Source organism: Sinocyclocheilus rhinocerous, unplaced genomic scaffold (assembly GCF_001515625.1).
Source record: "Sinocyclocheilus rhinocerous isolate Xijiao unplaced genomic scaffold, SAMN03320098_v1.1 scaffold271, whole genome shotgun sequence".
Taxonomy (NCBI): domain Eukaryota; kingdom Metazoa; phylum Chordata; class Actinopteri; order Cypriniformes; family Cyprinidae; genus Sinocyclocheilus; species Sinocyclocheilus rhinocerous.
In genome coordinates this window covers 55381-79706 of record NW_015657574.1, presented here as the reverse complement: position 1 = coordinate 79706, position 24326 = coordinate 55381, and positions in this window count along the sequence as shown.

Genomic DNA, 24326 nt, shown 5'->3' with positions numbered 1-24326 from the left:
TGTGTGTGTGTGTGTGTGTGTGTGTGTGAGTCCAAAAAGATGATAAAAGCATAAAAAATAATCCACAACATGACTCCAGTCTATCAATTAACATCCTGTGAAGTGAAAAGCTTTGTATTTGTACGAAACAAATTTATCATTAAGGTATTTAAACTTTAAACCATATGGCTTTATGGCCAAAATATACCCCATAATCCATAATATTGCAGGTGAAAAATTTGTGTGAATCAGAAGCAATGGTTTAAAGTTAAAAATAATCTTAATAATGGATTTTTTTCTTACAAACACAGAGCTCTTCATTTCACTGGACATTAGTTGATGGACTGGAGTCATGGGGGTTACTTGTGGATTATTGTGATGTTTTTATCAGCTGTTTGGACTCTCATTCTGATGGCACCCATTCACTGCACAGGATCCACTGGTGAGCAAGTGATGTAATGCTAAATTTCTCCAAATCTGTTCAGATGAACAAACAAACTCATCAGAATGAGTACATTTTCGGGTAAACTATTCCTTTATCACTATTTTCACACTTACATCATCTGTAGGTTCCCAAACATAAAAGCAATAAAGTCAACCAAACATGTGGGTTATGTTTGCTAAGATGATTCTACAGACAACCTTCATTGATGAAAACTTTTTAAAAAGAATGACTAAACAACAGCTTGAAAAACACAAATGAAGGAGATGTCCTTGCAGCCAGCTGTCTTTATCTTCAATGAAGACTTAAAATGAAACAGATAAAAAGAGTCTATATTATTAGACATCCCTCACATCTGTCAGTTTGGCTTCACACATGCGCCTGTCATCTCTCAGTACGTTCTGACGGTGGCTTGTGCGTGTCTGATGGCTTTTGAGAGCACCTCAATCATTCATATGAAAGTCATAACCAGGGGGTGGACAAAAATAACAAAAATGACGCATGAAAAAGTATTTTAACTTTGAATCAACCAACACTATTATGCAGCTGCAAAATGAGTCATTATTTGCTAATTAGCAGTATGTGTCAGTTATAAAAGATGCCTAACAAGACACAGTTGAAAAATGTTTAAGTCTCTTTTTTAATTTTTAAGTGCTCATCCAGGCAGAAATACACTAAAAACTAATTTTGTGAAATATTATAACAATTTAAAATACCGTTTTCTATTTTAATATATTTTAAAATGTAATTTATTCCTGTGATGGCAAAGCTGAATTTTCAGCAGCCACTGCTCCAGTTTCTCCAGAGTCACGTGATTCTATAGAAATAATTTTAATATGCTGATTTTATGCTCAGGTAAATCGCTGCATTTTTTTTTTCAGAAAGATGCAGTAGTAACCTTAACATTTTATTTTAAGATTTAACATTGTAGATGATCTAAAGCAAAAGAGTTGTAAAAATTCTGAAAATCTTTTAGAGCTCATAATTTGTTTAAAAAATATAACATATTACACATTAATTAATAAATCAGTATATTTAAAATTATTGTTATAATTAAAATAATTATTATGTCATGTTTGTGATTTTTTTATTCATGTAAGCTATATCTTCTGACCTTTAAATTAAAACATACTCATAATTTTATGACATCAATTACTGCTTTATTTAATCAACACAGTCTAAATGTTATTTGTGTATTTTACTTTCATTTTATTAAAAGTAGGCCAACAGCGCCCCCTACAGAATTAAAACTCCATACCGACTGGGCATTAGGACCCGGGGGAGGCTGCCGCTGCACGTGCTATTACTGTTTATTCTATCATACACCGAACTCCTCATTATTAAATGCAACGATCCAAAGCCGTGAATCTAATCACCATTCAGGCAAAAATGAGTCACACTGCTGAGGTGATCTAATCGCTAGCACACCCTGAGCACATGTGAGTTAACCTACTCCTCTTGGAAAGACATATCGGCATAATTTTTCATATCGGCCCGATGCCGATATGTACATTTAAAGCCATTATCGGCCGATTCCGATATCGGTCCGATAATATCATGCATCCCTAGGTAACATTATGTATTACAGTTTTTTTTTCAACTGCTTACACACAAAATCTTTACTTGTCACAAAATTTCTGAAACCTGACACTCAAACAACAGAACCACACACCAAATCTGCAAAACCATCAGAGGCGGACAGTAGTGAAGTATTTTTACTTTACTCAAGTAAATTTAAAAAGTATCTGTAGTTTATCAGAGTGTTTTTCTTTGGAAAACTTTACTTCACTACATTCCAAAGCATAATGTCATACTTTTTACTGCACTGCACTTCATTTCATAAATAAATGTTGTTGTTTGTTTTACCTTAAGAACAAGAATACTTAAGAACATTAAAAATGTAGTACTTTCTTGTACTCAAGTAAATCTTTGAATTACTTTTGAGTAAAAGTAAGCAACTAATAAGAGTTCTAATGTAATTAAGTATTAAATTATATTTAATATGAAACGTAGTGCAGTAAAAAGTGCAATATTATGCTTTGGAATGTTGTGAAGTAAAGTTTTCTAAAGAAAAACACTCTGATAAAGTACAGACACTTGAAAAGTACTTTTACAGCGGAGTAAAAATACTTCACTACTGTCCGCCTCTGAAAACCATACACTAATTCTCTGCCTTTGACTGAGTGTTGCAAAACACAACACACAATTCTCTATGTAACACACAAAAAAATCTAACAGGAATTAATATTATGGCAAAAGTGTTTGCTTTTGAGATGTGTTTGTGATATTTTGAATGAGGTGCTTCATTTTGCATTTTGTGTGTGCAATTCTTGGATTTGTCTGTAAAGTTTTGAAAAAAGAGGCAAAGTTTTGAAAATGTGTGTAAGCATGTTGAAAACAGTTCTGCTTTCATGATTTATTTTAATGAATATGAAGTTATATCTAAATAAATAAAAATAAATACTTACTAACCACAAACTTTGAGTGGAAGTGTATGTCTGATATCAATTAGCAGTCACACAGATCAAGTGAAATGTGAGAATCCTTTTCAAAACTTCATTTCTGCTATATTAAAACATTAAATATTATTATTTTTTCAATTATCCAGGAGCCACAGCAGCCCACACGTTGGGCGTCTCACTGTCTCTGTTGAAGTGTCACGGGTAACTGTCTATTAACTATTAATGGGAGTAACAACTGTCACTGAAATAACTGAAATAAGAGCCACTCCTTTTCGCTAATCACGTTCAAGATGTCAGTAACAGTCTACGGTGAGGGTCAAAGGTTAGATATTCGGCCCAGCAGATATGGAGCAATTATGAGCAGCCTGCTTTAACCTCGTGACCTGAATGGGCTCACTGGACAGCTGGGATACATTGGGAATAAGTCAAAGGCATCATTTCTATAAGCAGAGGAGAAATGATGGAGCATAATTGACAAGGAACCACCCCAAACAAAGGTCCGCCTAGGACCATGGGTAATGGCGTGAGAGAAGATGCTCAGGCCTAACCAGACGTCCACAGACACCGAGGGCCGGCCCAATCTATTTCAATCAGGAGGGAATGTTTTACTTTTTATTACTTTTTCAATTCTCTCATTCCGATCAGCCTGGCCCAGATAACAGTACTATTAGCCCCTTAGATCAATGTGTTTTTATTTTCCCTGCCCCCCTTCCCCCTAATGCAACCCCCTCACTCGACCCGTATTGGGTATCGGAAAACCAAATTACTTTATCTCTTCTCCCATGGGAAGCCTGCCAAGGAAAAGTTGATTTGCAGCTGCACAATGGCACTCCTTATTCTCTCATCTTCACCACACTCTTTCTCTCGTTCTCCTGTTCCTTCTTTCTCTCTCCTTTTTTTGGGTGGATGAAGGAGCCAATCAAAGTGCAATGAAAGAGGAAGAGGAAAAAGATGAAGACAAAAAATAATTAGAGTTCTGTCTGATGAGAGCAAGAGGAATCCCCATGGCTGAGCAGGGAATAGACATGGACTCGCAGCAACCAGCACCGCTTCACTTTATCTTCCAGAATTACAGCCATTTATCAGTCTGGGCAGAAAACTGTCAGCCCATTACACAAGCTCGCATGCAGGCGGAGGGGGGCGTCCCGTCAGACGTGCTCCTAATGGCTGCGGCAGTGGCCCTGACTGAGGGTCACGGAGGACGTTCATTAGAAAACTGTAACTTGGCTAATCGCAGCTCACTTAACACCACATCATGGATGAGTGCCTGCCAATGGCACAAAAAGAGCTCCATTGTGTGGTCTGGTTTAGGTAAAGAGTGCTAACGCACACCAAGGAGAATGAATGACAGTTCTGGGGGAGACGCAGGGCACTTTGGGAGACAACTGCGACTCCTGCTAATTCCTGATCTATTCTACTACAGCTATTATCCTACAAGTTCAATCAAAGCCTCTCAACATAATAGAAGAAAACAAGGTCTCTCCTGTGGTTCCTTTTTACATGGTTATCTTTGGCTGTTGTTGTGAAAAGAGGCCTTGTACAGTAGCAGTGTGTTGGAGGTAAACATGATCAGGCAGGTTTAATGAGAGTTCTGGCAAGATTGCAGTAACTATTTTAATGCCTTTTCACAGTTTTATCTGTCGTTTTAAGAATTTAGGCTTAGTTTACACTGCAGGGGAAATAATTTTTTTTCTTCTTAAATTACATTTTAACAAACTGTAAGTTATATGTTGATAGATATGTTTTTTTTCTAAGCAAATTGCAGTTGTTTTTTGCTTGCACATCCACGTTGGTTATCAAATTGACGATGCAAATTGCATATAGATTCACCATGTGAAATTTTTGTAATTTATGTTTGATTTTGGAGGGCAGTATCAAAATCTAAAAAAATGCATTGCATACAACAATGAAAAAAAAGAGCATAGCTGAATTGTTTTTTAAAAATGGAAAAAAGACTATCCGCTTGTTAAGTCGAGATGTATGGAATAATGTTTCCAGGTCCAAACCTCCCCTTGTAAAAAAGTAATATATTTAAAAGACATTTATTTCATACTAAGTATAGTTCAAATCTGTTAACAAATTTACTGACAGATAACTCGAGACTTACTGATATAAAAATTGTAATGAAACTTTATTTGGGGTATTACTTGTGCACAATGCACATTTCTTATTAATAAGCCTCAAATGTGTTTTAATGTCACTTTTGAAGAGGATTGTATGATCTTTGAATAATATCGGTCTTTAAATGCAAAATATTTAAAGTGTACCTAAAGTATACTTGCAATAGTTCCACTTTAGCAAAATTATATATACTAAGTATGTGTTTAATTGGACTTCAGTTCTAGTTCCGCACAATTAAAGTGCATTAAGTACAAAATTAGTTGTTCCAATTTAGCAGGATTGAAATATACCAGTTTAGTATACTAAAAGTACAAATGCAGGGCATTTTATTAAGTACATAAATATGAAAATGTATTTGAAGTATACTTAGTATGAAATAAATGTATTTCAAATACATTTAAGTATATTTATTTTTCACTAGGGTCCACTTGTTTCAATAAAGAATATGATCTGTTTATGAGCACTTTTTACTCATATCACACATTTATGCTAAGCTTTTAAAAATTCACAGTGTATACACTACAGTCCACAGGCTCCCAGCGTCCTGGGCACCGATATTTTAACAACTCATAAAAGATGAGATTTTTGTATAGAAACTGTGAGTGTATATTACCACCGTTTGTTGTTTGTTTTTGGTATTTGATAGAACTTTTGGACCAGGAAATGGAGACATGTGACGTCAAACTTCACAAGCAAATATAGCTAAGTGCCTCAGGCAAGAGGAATGACAAAAAACCAGCACAAAGCATTTTTAAAAGTTTAACTACTTTTAACTTGTTTACAAAGTAAAATCAGCACAGTGGAATGCAAAAACGGGCTCTGTGTGAACAGCTTCCTATGCAGAAAAACAATTAAAACGAAGTGCAGAGGAACACAAAAACACGGACCGTAGGCAAGGGATATGGAGTGGCGAAAAAAAGCAACCAGTGGGAATGTGATATAACAGACTGTAAGTCGCACTATAAGTCGCACAACTAAAAAAAACATGAAATTACGTTAGCAAAAATTTGATGTTTTGATGTAGATATAATCAGATATTTTGCTGCCTGTCTGAAACATTTTGCATAAAGTATAAATATGTTCTATTTCACTCATTTTATATGAGTTTTGGCATCCTCTATCTGCTCAACCTTCGAGTATACAGCTGCTTATTAGGGAGCATTTGATAAATTGATAGGGATGATTGATTCATTGACTGTGCAGAGAGCTTGTCTGCTTATTTCCATCTGTGTTTCGATCAAAAATCATTTGGCTTGGCAACACTAAATGGAGGTATATGGATCCACCTGCTCCATTAAATTAGTTCTTCCCTCCCTCCAGGTGACCTGTCATTGTCAATACACCTGTATATTACCAATGCAGACCCCTCACCTCAGCCCGACTAAATAGTGTTTGACTTCTCCACTTTAACCGCTTTAATTGAGTTCATTTCGCAGTAACCTTTTTGGGAGGAAGAACCATGAACCTCATTTGCAACTATTGATTGCATCACATGCTAAACAGTCTCTACCATATCTGAACCTGGTCTTCCTTAAAGCCATTTCCATATCTCCAAGGAATGTGAGGCCTTTTCCATAATCTCTATTAGCAAACATTTGGATAATGCTATTCAAGATTTACTCCATTATTGTCACACTGGGGAAAATTTAGACTGATGCAACAATCATTCTACAGAAAGAGAGAGAAAAAAAGCTGCATTAGTTATGCTGCAATCCATTAAACTCTAAAAAGTCAGAATGTCCAACTTTCTTCTAAAGTCCACATCTCCAATATTGTTGAGATGCGGTGTTATGATGTCAGATGACCATGGCAGTACCAAGAAATGAACCAATTTAATGTTAAAACACCTTGGTGAGTCAAAATTCATATATATGAAATGTACCTTTACATACAATTCACTGCATTCCAGTTGAAATGCATACTAGAGGCAGTAAACAAGCAATGGAACTGAAATCTGAGATATTAAGTAATAAATAAACTAAACTAAAAGTGCCACTACTTAATAATATCACTTCCTGTCTGCAGTAAGGTTAATTAACCCTTTAAACCCCATTTCCTGTGCTTAATTTATCTAAAACTACATAATTGTTCTATTCGTAAAACCTTCGGGCAAAAGTTGAGTAACATTCCCAATGACTGTTAAAGGAATGTTCCCCGCACCAATCATGGTTACTGTCTTTAGCCTCTTACATGCTAATGACTTTAGCATATGCTAAAACACTCTGTAAATCTTCTGTTTGAGAATGGTGGGCAGCTTAAGGAAAGGCCATGCATGACCCACAAATGAGATCTCCACAAAGAGCCCCTTAACAAGGACTTCAATTAGAGAAGGCCAATTTATCAGGCCTGGAATGATGAGCCAGAGGAAGCAGCATGGCACAAAGCCTTGCTGAGACTGCAGTCTCATTATACCCCTCCAGCCGACGGTCTAAACCTACCGCTCCACATTCAACCCCTGCGCTCTTGCTAACAGACATATGCAGCGATCCGTTTCACAGGGCCTCTTCAGACTTAGACTGGCTGATTATTCCAGGGGATTTAACAGGGCTCTGTAATGGTGGCAAACACACTTGACATTGGACCTACATGTTTGGGTTGACCGTAGGCTTATTACGCTCATCCCGCAGGCTGAATTGTCTACTATTCTGGATCAGCTGTCTGATTATTAATTCTAGTATATATTATTTAACATCACTCAAAGTGAAAAGTACCCTTTAAAGTGCTATAACTCCACTTTGTGCCAGAAACCTGTGCTCAAGTTCCTCTTCTAGGCACTGGTCCAAAACCACATAACTATAAATGACAGATATGAATAACATGCAATCAATCAAATGAAACAATAGATGGCATTGGAGGCAGAAAAACAATGAATGCTAATAAATAATGGCTGCTCCAACAATTTGTTCTTCTAAATTGTTTTGTTTGATTGCCTGGCTGTTTCTTTCCAATGAGAGCAGTGTAATGAGATGAGTTTTAATGTGTCCAGCGTCAGGTTTGCTGACGAAGCCCATCTGCATCTTGTTCATGTATCAAATGGTTCACTACTCATCTGTTTGTGGATTTGTATTTCTATGAAAATCAATAACCTCAGACTAATGGGTTACAGAACAAATTACAGATATTACAGGTCTTGTTCTTGTATGATGGCCTCTTGCTACTGGGGCCACTAAGGTCATAATTATTTGATCTTTGTCTACATCAAATGCATTTAATACACTTCATGTTTACAAGCTCACAGCCAAAATGTCAATTTGCAGTCAGAGCTAGTCTTCATTTTAATTTTTTTTTTTTCACAGCTAGATGTGGTCTACATCTAACTGTGAGCAGTCAGACTTCAGGACTTCAAACCAACCACACCCACTACTAAAACTCCCATCTTCTCCTTCTGCCAGTTACGGAAGCCTTGCAAATGGCAAAAGCTGATTCCAAATCATCAGTTCTTATTAAGCTGGATCTATCTGCTGCTTTTGACACTGTCAATCACCAGATCCTCCTGTCTGCCCTCTCATCACTGGGCATCACAGGGATTCCACTTTGCTGGTTTGAATCCTATCTCACTGGTAGGTCTTTCAGGGTGGCCTGGGGAGGGGCGGTCTCCAAAGCTCATCAACTGGTCACTGGGGTTCCTCAGGGATCAGTTCTTGGACCCCTCCTCTTCTCCATATACACTACATCACTGGGTCCCATCATACAGGCACATGGCTTCTCCTACCATTGCTATGCTGACGACACACATGATTTCACCATCCAGCTAGGTTCTTCGGATTTTATCCATTGGGAATTGATTGGATGGTGAACACTTCCTAAATGTATGTTTGTTAGCATTATCTACCTAATAGCCTAATACCTATAGGCTGGTGGAATGATCTTCCCACCCCTATCCCGTATGCTGAATCCCTGACAATTTTCAAGCGACAGCTGAAAACTCATCTCTGTAAACGCTACTTGACTTCATCTTTAAAAAAAAAATAAAAAAACTTTTTCTTTCTCTTTATTTATTCCTTCCCTTTTCTAGCTTGTACTTATTTGAACAATGCCTAAAACTTGGTATTTCAAGCACTTCCTGTGTCTGTTTGCCTCTTTAAGAAGAATCGCTTTATGTATTCCCCAATTGTTAGTCGCTTTGGATAAAAGCGTCGGCAAAATGACTAAATGTAAATGTAAAATGTAAATGTGAGCAGAATTTAAGGCGAGACACAGCAGGTGAATAGGGTAAAAAAAAAATAATAATAGTTATCGCCTTACTTACTCAGCTGATTTTCACAATTTTTGGGGGAATAAAATGTTGTATATAATCAAGCAAATTATATATGTACAAATCCCTCTGTAAAAACCTTCAGGATATAGACAATTTCCACTAGTCTGAAAAAACACTTTATGAAAAACCAAAAAGCCCAAAATCTCAAACTTGACAGGTGCATGAAAAAACAGTGTTTTTGCCTGCAGTGTCTTCCCTTAATAAATAAAAACAATTTAATTCCTCTTAACAATTCCAGTTTCAAATAGTTACACTACTTCAGAATATTTTTTATATAGTGTTAAAAAGGCAATACTACTGTTGGCCAAATTGTTGTTAAAAAGGTGTGTTTACACACAGACCTTTTAAGCTGTTTGTGTTTGATTCACTAAAAAGAACTGACTCATTAGAGTCATTAATTCGAGAATCGAACTACACTGGTTGCACTGTATTTGTTTGATACACTAAAAAATATTTCAGGAATCAAACTACGCTGATTGCGCTGTATGTTTTTAATTTTCTAAAAAGCACTGGTTCTTAAGAGTCTTCAGTTGTGGAATCAAACTACCCTGGTTTCACAGTGTCACTAAAAAGACTCTTAAGAGTCAGTTGTGGAATCAATCTACCTTGGTTGAGCTGTATGTGTTTGACAAATCGTATTTCGGGAATCAGACTACACTGGTTGGACTATCAGTTTTGCGCTATAGATTAAATATATTTTCCCAAGAGATTGGTTGGTGGTACCACTAAATACTAGTGCAGGAAATTCAGTAAGACTATTTTAGATCTATCTGCGTCAATGGAAAAATATATGCTCAAGAACTGCCATTTGGTTACGGTAACCTGTAGTAATGTAGGTACAAATAACAATCTCTATCTCATTGTATTTTCATATATCACAAAAGACACCTCCTACAATTCTTAGCTAGAATGTCAGCTTCACTCGTTCTGAACCTGAAATGTACAAGCGTTGCAGAGGATGCCAAATGAGCAGACATTAACAAACACTGAAAGTGTGTGTGTTGGCATGTGTGATACGTCCTGCAATCATACATGCTTTACTCTGGCAGCCCATAAGACACTCCACATATGGGCTTGACAGCTTAGCGGTGTGTCTCCCTCTGTTCAGCGGGTGAATGCTAGCTACCTGTCTGCTGGTGCTAATTAGCCATCTCTTCCTATCACCCAGATGCCTTCAAGAAGAATCACACATGTACGCAGACACGCTGAGGGAACAGCCTAGTGAATATGGCAGTTACAAAGTAAAGAACTGCATTCATTCCAGTTTGGGACGACATGGATAAACAGAATTCCCAGAGCTTAACGGCTTTAAGAGCTTTACTTTACATTGTTCGCATACCTGCAAATACTTTGTACATGTCTTAAATAATAATTATTGTTCTTTAAGTTGTATCTCAACTCTGTCTCAAATGACACTGTCTGGAGGCAAACTTAAAGAATTTGTTTGGGTTTTGCTTGGAATTCTTTATCACAGAACAACTAAATTTTGATAAGCTTTATGGCCATGATCAATAATGCACAGACATACGGAATAATATCTGGGAATAACAGCTTGTACTTGCTTCTGTTCTGTCTACAAGAACAGATTTTGCTGTTTGCTGTCAGATAAAATGTTCAAAATTGATTCAACAGAAAAAGCTTTCAAAGAATGCTTCAGTGAGTATAGTCTGAAAAGTTTAGTCATGCTCTTTGGTTAGGAGTTAATAGAATGCCTTTTCTGGGTGAATGTACTCACTGACCCTGCGCTCAAGCACAGAGCTGCCCACTCTTCATAGAGATCTGAAAGAAACAGAGAAAAACTTTAGAAATGGAGGATGAAGCTCAGACAAGGCTAAATTCAGCTATGCCTTTTGTATTTTTCTCAGTAGTGCCAACAACCACTTATTCCAGTAGTATTTTAGTTCATTTATTATTTTAAGAATAAATAAATAAAGTTTATGTTTTTAATACTTCATTTCCAGTAATTAAAGTTTTTTTTTTTTAATGGACTGAGTTTTAGCAATAATATGGTTTTAGTTTTAACAATAATAACCCTGCTATCAACAGCTGTAGCCTGTTGAATAAATCATGAGGCAAAAAGGTTAAGCAAGCTATCATATTTACATTTATACATTTGGCAGATGCTTTTCTCTAAAGCAAATTACATTGCATTCAAGGTATACATTTTATCAGTTCATGCATTCCCTGGAAATCGAACCCATGACTGCGGATTGCTAGAGCCATACTCTACTGTTTGAACTACAGGAACGCTGATGCATTTAGCTTCTGAAGACTTGAAATATATTACAATTCTATGCTACCTTATGGTGATATTTGTCATTTTAGAACTTTACAATAATTGTTCTGCCAACATTTTCACTGAACCCACAAGTTTTTATTTTAGTAATGTATTTCATATTTGCTAGAAATATTTTAGCCCTGCTAAATTTTTAAGTTTTGAGAGCATAAAACAAAAAATTTCAATAATAATGTTGTATATTGTCGTTAATAATTACAATAGTAATTGTAGTTTATTTCCCATATTATTGGCCTAAATGTTTTGTTCACTAAAATTATTTTCTTTACAAACATTTGCAACAAGCTTGAAATGATGCAGCTATAATGTAACTCCATAAACTAAACAAACTTTTGCTGGAAAACGATGACATACTGTATGATACAAAACATTACTGAATGCTTTTCAACACATTCTTAATGATACTATTAAGCCTATCACAAGTCATTTTTTCAATGTAACATCTAAATGACAAATCAACATAATTTGCAACAACAATGTTCAATACATCACACAAAACCAAACATTTAAGTTTGCAAGGCATAAAAATTGATGTATGAGATCAATTAATGTAAATTTTTTGCTGCAATGCAGCAGTGACCAGAAAGGAAAAGTGACTGTTCCATAAACTGGTCTGAAACACTCCCTTCATTCTTACAGCTGACCCCAAAACCAGACTGAAATGGGCATTTTGATGACCACTTGTAATTCGACACACCAACAACAACCCGACTAACCTCTATATATCCACCAACAACCAAATCTTTAAACATCACCAACAGTCACATCATCATAGACTATAAATTATGTTGTGCCTTCGGCAACATTGTGTCCTAGTCTCATCATCCATCCAACAGTAATTCTCCAATAACTCTTGTGCTGTTAGTTTATTGCTGAGTGTTTTATGCGCTATAACGGGTGGCAAATTTGATTTCAGATGCTGATAGTGATGATGTGATCATCATGCAATTTACTAATAGCACCAGCTAATAATTCATACCGCACACTGCACGTTGGGTGGGAAGAAAAAAAAACTTTAGGTGTGATAAATCCTAAATGCTGAGACTGTATAACAGAGCAGTTCACTGCTGCGTGTGTGTGTGGTTGTGTGTGTGTTTTAGAGAACAATTTATGAGATTAAATATAAACCACAGATACCCTGTACACAGGCTGTACACACTAATACATTTGTGCATCTCTCTCCCCTATAAAAGCTGATCTAGTAAAACTCCATTGTGATTTTTTTGGTTGATATTGGCTCTCTGCTGCTGGAGTTGACCCTGCGCCCTGCATTTTGCTGAGAGAGGTGAAGATTTGACACTCAGCGGGTTATACTGTAACACCCCTGCTGCTCCTCTCCCCTTGGCCTGTCTCACAAACCCCTGCATCTGCTCTTTAAAGCAGTGGCTTTAGGACTCAAACATATGGTGCTGCAGTGTAATCACTGTAACCTCCTTCACTTTCTGCAACTTAAAGTAAAAAATAAAGCTAGCTGTTATTATATGTTATCTCTGCAGCCTCTGTGGAAACGTGAAGCCTATTTAAAAGTGATGTCATTTTTTCCAAACTTTCTTCTATCCCATCATAATGGAAGACATTTCGAGGTCAGTATGATTTAAAAAAATAAATTAATACTTTTATTCAGCAGGATGGATTAAATCGATCAAAACAGTAAAGACATTTATAATGTTACAAAAGATTTCGATTTCAAGTAAATGCTGTTCTTTTGAATTTTCTATTCATTAAAGAATCCTGAAAAGATTCCACAAAAAAAGTTAAGCAACTGTTTCAACACTGATAATAATTAGAAAGGTTTTTGAGCACCAAATCAGCATATTAGAATGATTTCTGAAGAATCATGTGACACTGGCTGGAATAATGCTGCTGAAAATTCAGCTTTGTATAGAAGCCCATTTCTGCCACAGAACAAAAATAAATAAATAAATAATAATATTAATAATAATAATTAATTAATTAAAAAGGTCACTGCAACTTAATCAGCATATTAGAATGATTTCTGAAGAATCATGTGACACTGGCTGGAATAATGCTGCTGAAAATTCAGCTTTGTATAGAAGCCCATTTCTGCCACAGAACAAAAATAAATAAATAAATAATAATATTAATAATAATAATTAATTAAAAAGGTCACTGCAACTTTTCTCACAGTTTTTGTGAGATATTAACTCAAATTCGCTAGTTTGCATCTCACAATTCTGATTTTTCTCAGAATTCTGAGATTTTATCTCACAACACGACTTTCTACCTTGCAAATCTGAGGGAGAAAAAGTCTGAATTGTGAGATATAAACTCAGAATTGAAAAAATAAAATAAAATCTGAATTGTGAGGTAAAAAGTCCCAATTACTTTTTAAAACATTTTTATCCAATGGTGGAATCAAGCTTCCATAGCTTTGCCATCACAGGAATTCCATTTTAAAGTGTAATAGAAAACAGTATTGAAAATGTTATTGCAATATAATGTTTTAATGTCATTTAAAATTGTATTACATAATATTTCACAATATTACTGTTTTACTTTTTTGATCAAATAAATACAGCCTTGATGAACATATGAGACTTCTTTCAAAAACATAAAAAAATCTTACAGACTCCAAACTTAGTGTACAAATATCATAACTGATTGCTATGAATTTTATTCATTATATTCACATAATTTCTGGCCATTACATCAAAACGTTACATAGTTTAGGATAATAAAACTGCAATTGGACTGAACTGATTCAGACAGATAAATAAACATAGTCACTGCACCTTTTCAATCAATAAAGTCATTCTTGAGTGACTAAAGGCCGGTTTTGAGCATGTAAACTATCTGATCCAGAGAAAGTCAAACCCATTTATGCTAACTCAGCCTCTGACCACAGCATTAACTGCCCTGAATCTTGACAAGCCCTTGGACGTGGTGCGGCCTTGTACTTAGCATGTTAATTGCTATTACATTTTCCAATGGCTCAGTGAATTGTTCCCTGAGTGTGGCCACTGACATCTTGACCTATTGTAAATTTTCCTGTGATTTATTGGGATCGTCTGGCGGTCGCTTCTATCGTCGTAAAGCTCTGTGGTCGGGCCTCATGAATATTTCAGAAGCCCGATTAAACTACTGCTGACCTCAAAGTGCTTTGGAGCTCCTACGGAGCCAGGTAACATCAGGACAGTGAGAGCCGTTTATGGCTATCATCTTACTTCTACATACCCAAGGCCAGCTTTTCCTCAGCTTGAGCGTTTTCACTTGTCATCACCTCATCAAATAAAGAAGCAATATTTTTGTTCAGGCTCACATACCCATTAGCTTATTCATATTTTAAAGATGAAAGGAATGATTTCCATTCCATAATGGAATTTAAATTCAAATGTCAACAGCAATTTCTACTGCTGTACGCCCATATTTCTGCCGCTCGGAAAGTTTGGGTGCCCTTGCTTGCCTTTGCACCTCCAGCTGTGTTTTTTTGCATTTTCATCTCTTTAGTTTGCATCTTGTTCAGTTCTTCCATCACAGAGATCTACAAGCATTGAATTAAACAGCAGGCTGTCTCTACTGAAGGGAACTTTGAATAAATGGGGGCGCCATGTTGGCTGAATTAAACTCTGTCGGTGATTTCGGTATAATTTCAGTGTTTCACCTTAAGCACCTTGTGGACTTCTTTCTCAAGTGAAATCACCTTCCTGCATACAGATGCCTGAGGAAGAGATGAGTCTCTGCAAGAGGTCACCTGGAAATGATGGTAGAAACGTTGACATACCAGGTCAAAATAAGCTGTGCACGTGGGTTTTTTCTTCAACTGCTGCCACAATTATGTTACTGTGATTTTTACATATATTCCAACTTTTTTAATGTAGAACTTAAAAACGGTTTCTATATGCACTGTATATCTTCATGTCTTATTATTAAAATACAAAATTTTAAAACTATTATAATCAAAACAAAACTTGAAATAAGATAATTTAGATAAATTTTTACATAAATTACAAATGTCCCTCAGTTTCCCATCATTTCCACCAAAACGAACAATTACAACCTTATTAATGTTTCTTTATTCCAAAAACTATTTGTGAACAATTAGTTCGTGAAGTACATTTTATTTACACTATGGTTCAAAGGTTTGGGGGCAGTAAGATTTCAAATAATCAAAGACTTTTACATTGTCATAAAAGAAGATTGTTATTTCAGATAAATGCTGTTGTCTTTCCATTGATCAAAAAGTCCTGGAAAAAAATTGGTTGCCAAATAATATAAAAAATAGCTATTTTCAGCATTGATAATAATAAGAAATGTTTCTTGAGCATCAAAGCAGCATATTATAATGATTTCTGAATGATCATGTGCCATCACAGGAATAAATTACATTTTAAAATATTTCATAATAGAAAAAAGTTATTTTAACTTGTAATAATATTTCAAAATATTCCTGGTTTAACTGTATTTTGATTAAATAAATGCAGCCTTGGTGAGCATGAGAGACTTCTTGTAAAATCATAATAACATTTTATTGTATATCATACAAAAAGTACTAGCTATGAAATAAGACAACAGAGTTAGCCATTTTATTCCAAAAATGTTTCAAATGTAATTTCTACCACAGAATGCTATCTAATAACTAATTTGATGGAAATTACATGGTGGAAATATTCATTACCACCATTCATTAACAAAAAAATAAAAAATGAGTGTAAAAAGTATAAAGTATTATTTTTCAAAAGAGCTTATAGTTAAAGAAACACCCAAACTAAAACATGACTGTGGTGATCCTGTTCATCAGATTGTCTTTTATTTTGAGCTGATGACTGAAGTGTGGATGAAGAGGTTCACACTCTTTAAACAGGTCACACACAATCTTGCTCTGCACTCATTTCTCTCCTTTTTCTTTATTCGTTTGGTGTTATGCTGATGAGACTTCGCTCCCTGTGATGGCCCATTTGACCAAATTTCTCCTGTGAGGGTCACTGGAAATTTGATTCAGTGTTCCCAAGGGAAATAAGAATGGCAGAAGGAGGCCGGCCAGACCCAGGTTATAGAGCCACTTGGGAGAGAGGAAAAGAAGGGAAGTGGGGTGGTTTCCCATCAGGCAAAGCAATAACCTCACCTCCGTTCGGTGAGCAATAATATCGCCACAGGACCAAATAAAACGGCAAGAAGCTTATCAGCACCACTTGGGTTGAAAGCCCACTGACTTAAACAGTCACAAAATACAAATGCCTTTGGCATTTATGAGCTGCTGTCATACAAAGGCCATCAGTTATTCCACGGAAAATATTTCCTCGGGCCGTGTTTCTGGACTCTCCTGTTGCCTCTATGGCCTTCCACCACACTGTACGGCAACATTATCTAAAATGTAGTCCAACCAGACTTCCTGCAGTTGTATACAACATCATGTCAGATATTGTTCTACAAAAAACAAACACCACATATATGGCAGTTATATTAGCTTATTGTAAGTGCCTGCAGGTAGCTGTGTACACCCAGACTGACCCTATAAAGCACTGATCAAGTTTTATTGCCCATTATATCACAGACCCCGCTAATGTGTCCCAGTCTTACACTACATTGTGATAAAATGCATCAATGTATTAGACTTTACTGCCTCTCTGCCCACAAAATCTTATTTTGTATTTTATGCTGCCAATCAGTTTGTAACTCTGTGTTTTTCTTACATTAGGTGATATTAGAGATTGATGATGTGATAAAACTGTGACTTAGTGAATGTGTTTAATTATTATTCATGTAGAGACACAGGCAGGATAGAATTTACTGCATCTGTACAGGGCAGTGGCTTCGGCGCTGAGGTAATTTGTGAGGTGGATACAGGCGGCTATAGCGCACTCTTCTCTAGCTGTATTTTAACTTCCTTTGGTTTTGTCATACCTCTTTTCCATTGACTGTGATGGTGCTGGAGCCTATGTTCATTTTTTGATGATAATTTTAACATAAAAATTTATATTAAGCACCTTTATGTCATAACATGCTGCCTTTGACGCAACAGTTAGAAGTTATAATATATAAAAATAACAGCAATCAATTAATGTATATGGTATATCCAAATAAATAAATAAATGTCACTATTATGTACACAAATGCTTACCAAGGCTGCATTTATTTGATCAAAAATACAGTAAAGATAGTAATATTGTGAAATCTAATTATAATTTTTAAATAATTGTTTTGTATTTTTATATATTCAAAAATTTAATTTATTCCTGTGATTGAAAAGTCGAATTTTCAGCAGCTATCTAATCTAGTTCGAATTGTTTTCTTTTTATTTATTATAAACAAGTGACCCTGTAACACTAGCGTTCTCCACTCTTTTCCTATTCTTTTGACTTGTTTTTTTGTTTTTTTTCACTTTATTTGAAGGTGTCCTTGTTACAGTGTAATTATACATTTAAGTACTGAGTAATATTAATTAACTACTTACACTTACTATATGGTTAGGGTTAGTATTAAGGTTTGGTTTAGGGTTACTTGCATGTAATTATGCATCATTTATTGTTATTATAATAGTAAGTACATATAACGTGTAACAAGGACACCTTAAAATAAAGTGTTAATGTTTTTTATTTATTAAAAAACTTGACCATCTAACACTAGCATTCTCTATTCTTTTTCTATTCTATCTACTTGATTTCTTTTTATTTATTATAAAAAATGACCCTCTAACACTAGCGTTCTCTATCCTTTTTTTATTCTTTCGACTTATTATCTTTTTATTTATTATTTAAAAACCCTCTAATACTAGCGTATTCCTTTTCTATTCTATCTACTTGTTTTCTTTTTATTTATTATTAAAAAAAACCTTGCTACATATATTGCGTTAGACTAGTCAGAGCACTTACATATTATGGCTCTTTTGTTGATTTTGATTACTTCTATTGCCCTCATTTGTAAGTCGCTTTGGATGAAAGCGTCTGCTAAATGACTAAATGTAAATGTAATATAAATGTAAATAGACATCCAGATGATAGACAGATAGATAGATAGATAGATAGAGAAGCAGCTTAAATGCCATGGTCAACAGTAAAAATTACAGATGTGGAAAGCGAGGATGCTACCTTAAAAGACAGTCATATTTTGTCTGATTCTTCTAATTCTCTGTCTGTCTGTAAATAGACTAGACTGTCTCAAACTGCTAAAGTCTGACAATAACAATAAGGCAGACTGGCTCTGAGTATTAAGTTCTTTTGATCCAGGTCCTCATCACTGATGAAAGCGTCCCTCACCAGACTCATGAAGCGCTCTTGTGTACTGACAGTCTACCCCATCTACCTTGAACACCCACACAGAAGAATACAAAGTAACGGAACTCCAGGTCCATATGCTTATCAATGATTATATTCTTTTAATAATTTAAAAGATCAATTTAGTTTATAGGTATCGGTATCGGTATCGATATCGACGATACTGGACTTGAAAATATCGGTATCGGATCGAAAATAAAATAAGAGGTATCGCCCATCCCTAGTGGAAAAGCGCCAAAAGTCAGATTGCCACCAGGGCTGTCTCACTACTGCCCTCTTATGGAGGCCACCGTGTCGTGGTGTCACTAACCACTGAGTCTTCAGAAAGTGGGGCATCGCACATGTCTTCAGTGAACCGCTGAGCTCTGACCTCACACTCTCTCATCCTGGAAGCTGAAAAGCAGGTCACTTCTGTTTAACCTCGGGGCCACGGTACTCAGTCACCTCTGAGGATAGAGAGAGAAAGCCATTCAGCCAACTGATCAGGCACACAGACATGTGAAAGAAGCATTCATAAATAATGTAGGCCGTGCTGGGAAGAGCTCTGTCAGGTTCACAGCCTGCCACTGTAGCTCAGATGGAAAACGAACACCTCGAGAAGCCGTGGTCGTTGGATCGGAGAATGACATTTGCAGAAACAGAGGGAGGGAAGCTGAGGACAGAGAAGGAAGGGAGGCTGAGAGGGAAAATGACAGCATGATGGAGAGAGACCGAAAAGCGGGCAAAGTGAAAGGAGAAATGGGGATAAAAAGCAAGGGGAGGGGGGGGGGCATGGGTATGGAAGCTGATTTAGCTCCTATTGAAGTGTTCCAGTGGTGCTCGGGAAAAAAAAAGAGGGGGGGGGGGGGGGGCATGGGTATGGAAGCTGATTTAGCTCCTATTGAAGTGTTCCAGTGGTGCTCGGGGTTAAAGAGCAAAGTGTGATGGATACGATCTCATTAAAATGGGAAAGTGAAGCTTTAATTTCCTGCGCATGTTCCATCTTTATTAATGTCAGAGGCAGCAGGCAGTCAATTGCATTAAGCCTTCGATCACTGCCTGTACGATGCCCCAATGACAAATATCAAGCCAGGGCATTGCTCTGAAGGAGATCGTTGTGAGTATCACTGGAACAAATTACTAACACATCACCGGGTCAAACCGAAGACACACAGACAACTCAAAAGTACAGCATGGGAATAAGACCATGTCAAAACTTATTGAGAGGTACAATCACTTTCACCCAATATTGAAAATTTATGTCATCATTTACTTACCCTCATGTTGTTCCAAACTTTCTTCTGTGGAACACAAAAAGAGACCATTGATTATTATTATTATTATTATTTTATTTTATTTTTTTTTTGCGGCCATACAATGAAAGTCAATGGGGTCCAAAGTTTTGTATATATTATATTATATTATATTATATTATAATTAATTTAATATTTTTTTTAATATTTTAATTTAATTATTTTTCTTATTTACTCAGGACAAAGCAGACTTTCACAAAATATATAAACAGCCACTGATCATCAAGAAAGCTGAACACCATAATGAAAACCTAGTGGATGTAATATTTCAAACAATCGTTTTTGTAAATAAACTTCTTATGTCTTGTGGAATATGTACATGTAAATTATCTAGCTTAATTAGGACAGTATTAAAAAATGAAACTGAAAATCTGAATGCAAGGGTCTTGCAAATCACAAGTTATTATATCATGTACCATCTGAGTTATCTATTGTTTTGTTAAATGAAAACTGTAGTATGAAATAGAAAATTTCGATTTTATTATATTTAAAAAAATAATTTATACCTGTGATGGCAGTGTCCAGTGTTCAGTGTCACATGATCCTTCGGAAATCATTTTAATGCTGATTTGATAATCAAGAAACATTTCTTATTATCATCAATGTAAAATACAGTTGTTTAATACTTTTGTGGAAACCATTTTAGGATTCTTTGATGAATAGAATAGAATGTTTAAAAGAACAGCATTTATTCAAAATAGAAATCTTTTGCAAGATAATAAATGTTTTTATTATCCCTTTTGATCAATTTAACACCTCCTTGCTCAATAAAAGTAAGAGGTAAATTCTTACTGACCACAAACGGTAGTCAATCTTTTCCGTTTTTAAAATAACCAATTTATCATTGTCATTACATGAAAATTATTTGTTCATTTGCAGTGACGATGATACATCTTGTCCTTATAGAAGTGGAGGCACCTTCAGATGCCCTGCCTAGCTATTGTTTTATGTAAATGTAAAGAGCGAGGGGAAGATAGAAGGTAGAGGGAAGTGTCTATATGCAGCCACTCTGCTGGAACATTGAGACTGCTTCTCATTGAGATGTAGCTGGCCTGGTAAATCCACATGCTTTACGGCACTTGTCAGTTCGATTGATAGCCACACATTCACTTCTGCAGGTGAGGAGAGGGGTAAAACGTGAATTTCACACACATATTTAATAACGCTGGTCACAAATCATCGGCAAGAACATGCATCACAGTAATCCAGGCAAATCTGGTGTTAGAGAAACAAGCTGCAGTCATCCGAACAAACTCATTTCCAATGCCACATTCTTTTTAAAAACGGGGGACTAAACACCACTCTTCCAGTGCAGGGGACGTCATCCATTGAATAGGCAAACACATAGTCCTACATTTGAAATGCAGTACATTTACACTACATTGCTTGCTAATGTTTGTATAAAGCTGTTATTTCATGTGGTTAGTGTCATTCAGTGTAAGTAAACAGTGTTGAGAGAAAGTGGAATAGGGAGTGGAGTTACACGATTTTGCTTGTAGCAAGTAGTGTTGGTGTTTTCTCTCTCTCTGATGCTGCTCCATCACAAGCCTATATTATATATACATATTGACAGGCTCATGTTAGTGTATTCATAAGCATTAAACTTTAAGTATTATTATTATTATTATAATTTAATATATCTTGTACCCAGATATTTGTGATATATAAAAAAAAAACATATCGAAAATAACTTTGAGCAGAGAATGCAAAATGGAAAACCTGGAATGGAGCAAGACTGGAGTGATTGAATGTTTGGAGCAATGAGAAAAACTTGCCTGCCAAGACAGTCAGCAGTATACAAATGTTTTAGAACAGGGCTGTCCAAACTCGGTCCTGGAGGGCCGGTGTCCTGCAGAGTTTAGCTCCAACCCTAATTAAACACATCTGAACCAGCTAATCAAGCTCTTACTAGGCATAGAAACTTCCAGTCAGGTGTGTTGAGGGCTAAACAACTAAAGTTAGAGCTAAACTCTGCAGGACACCGGCCCTCCGGGACCGAGTTTGGACAGGCCTGTTTTAGAATTTAAAGAATGAAATAAAACACACATATGATCAACATTTTAACACTGTAAGGAATTCAATGGTAGTACATGGACAATAAAATGGCACCAAATGAAAGTGAGAACACCTACCAGTAAATCATTGTGTTTAAAAGGTGTAGGCCAACTTAATAAAGTATAAAATATGATGTGTGTAGAATTTACATGAATATATATATACTGTGTATATATATATATATATATATTTAAATAAATAAATAAAATATTTACCTATACAAAAAATAACTAAATATTTTATCCAAAAATGTACTCATTCAAATAAAAAAAACTATTTATAAATAAATATTTACCTATTTTAATTAATTAAATAAATAAATAAATTAGGTTGTTCAAATTTGGATTATTGTGCCTTTTGCATGAACACACCAGACATTTTCAGTAAATAGGACAGCTTCTACCATGAAAATAAGAGTTATCCTGGTCCATCAGATCATCAGCAAGCAAATCAGTAAAGGAAATGACAGTAGATGAGATGAAAGAGAAAGAGAGAATATCAACTTGCAGAAGGTGGATTTTGCAGAATCTGCCAGCTAGAAGGCAGTTCTTGGAGGATGGCGTCCCAGGGGAGTTCCCGTCAAATTCTAACACATACCTCATTGATGAAGCACCGCCATAAAGGCTTCATAAAGGCTTCATAAATATGTATTATATTAGATACAGCTGCAGCCTAGATGACATTCTGCTCCATTTCGGGTCTCTGGTTTGAATGATTGCATGTCTTGTTTTAGAAGCTGATTCCACAAACCATGACAGTTTTAAAATTGGGCTCAATCACAAATAAAATATTTTTTAAACGGATCAAATGTTGTTTCAGGTATATTTTTTAAGCCAACTGTTACTGTTTTTACATAAAACTTTATGGTCTTTTAAAAGAAGACCAGCTGAAATGCCTATAGGCGATACATCAGAACTATGTCACACAGTATGAGGGTGAAATGGCTCTAATTTTGTAACTATAGACTCCCTCTGGAATACCTGCCAAACCTGACCTCCTGCGTCATGATCCTATACAGACAACCCATAACGAGAGGTCAGAGGTCAGGTCCAAGCTCAGGGTTGACCAAGCAGTGAGAGTTGAGTTTGTGCAGCTGCCGTCTTGCCTGAACTGGCTTTTATCACACCCGTGACCTTTTTCTTGCAGAGCCACAGAGCAATGCTGCTCTACATGAAGGACTGGGCCACCTCTGAGACTATAAAGAGACGAGATCTGCACATATTAGTCTTGAACTACTGAAATATACAGAGTGCAGAGTAAAGGGAATAGTTACCCTCAAAAATGAACATTCTGTCATCATTTATTCACCCTCATGTTGTTCCAAACCTGTATGACATTCTTTATTCTGAAGAAAACAAAATAGCAGAACTTTCTGAAGATTTTCAGTGAATAATGACTTCAGTCTCACTCTGTTCCTTATACTACTGAGTGGCTTCAAAAGGCTTGGTATATAATGCACAAGTCATATGGAATACTTTATGATGCATTTTTTATCTATTTTATATTTTGGATCTATTTTCATTGTAAGGGAGAGAGCAGCTCACACATTTAGCTAAATTTCTCCTTTTTGTATTCCACAGAAGAAGAAAAAAGTCACACAGGTTTGGAACAACGTGAAGGTGAATAAATGATGACAGATTTTCTAACTTAAATCTATTTTTCATTTAAATCTAAATAAATAATAAAGATTTTATTATGGATATCCTTTTTTATTAGTTTTATTTAGATTTTTAAACAAGAGATAAAATATGACAAACTAGCAAAAATATATGTATGTATTTATATATATATATATATATATATACATACAGTGCTGCTTGAAAGTTTGTGAACCCTTTAGAATTTTCTATATTTCTGCATAATTCGATTTTCACACAAATCCTGAAAGTAGACAAAGAGAATCCAATCAAACAAAAGAGACAAAAATATATACTTTGTCATTTATTTATTGAGAAAACTGATCTGGTGTTAAATATTTGTGAGTGGCAAAAGTATGTGAATCTTTGCTTTCAGTATCTGGTGTGACCCCCTTTTGCAGCAAAAACTGCAAGTAACATTTCTTGTAACTGCTGATCAGTCCTGCACAATGGCTTTTAGGAATTTTAGCCCATTCCTCAGTACAGAACCACTTCAACTCTGTGATGTTGGTGGGTTTCAAATTCCTCCTATGAACTGCTTGCTTCAGGTCC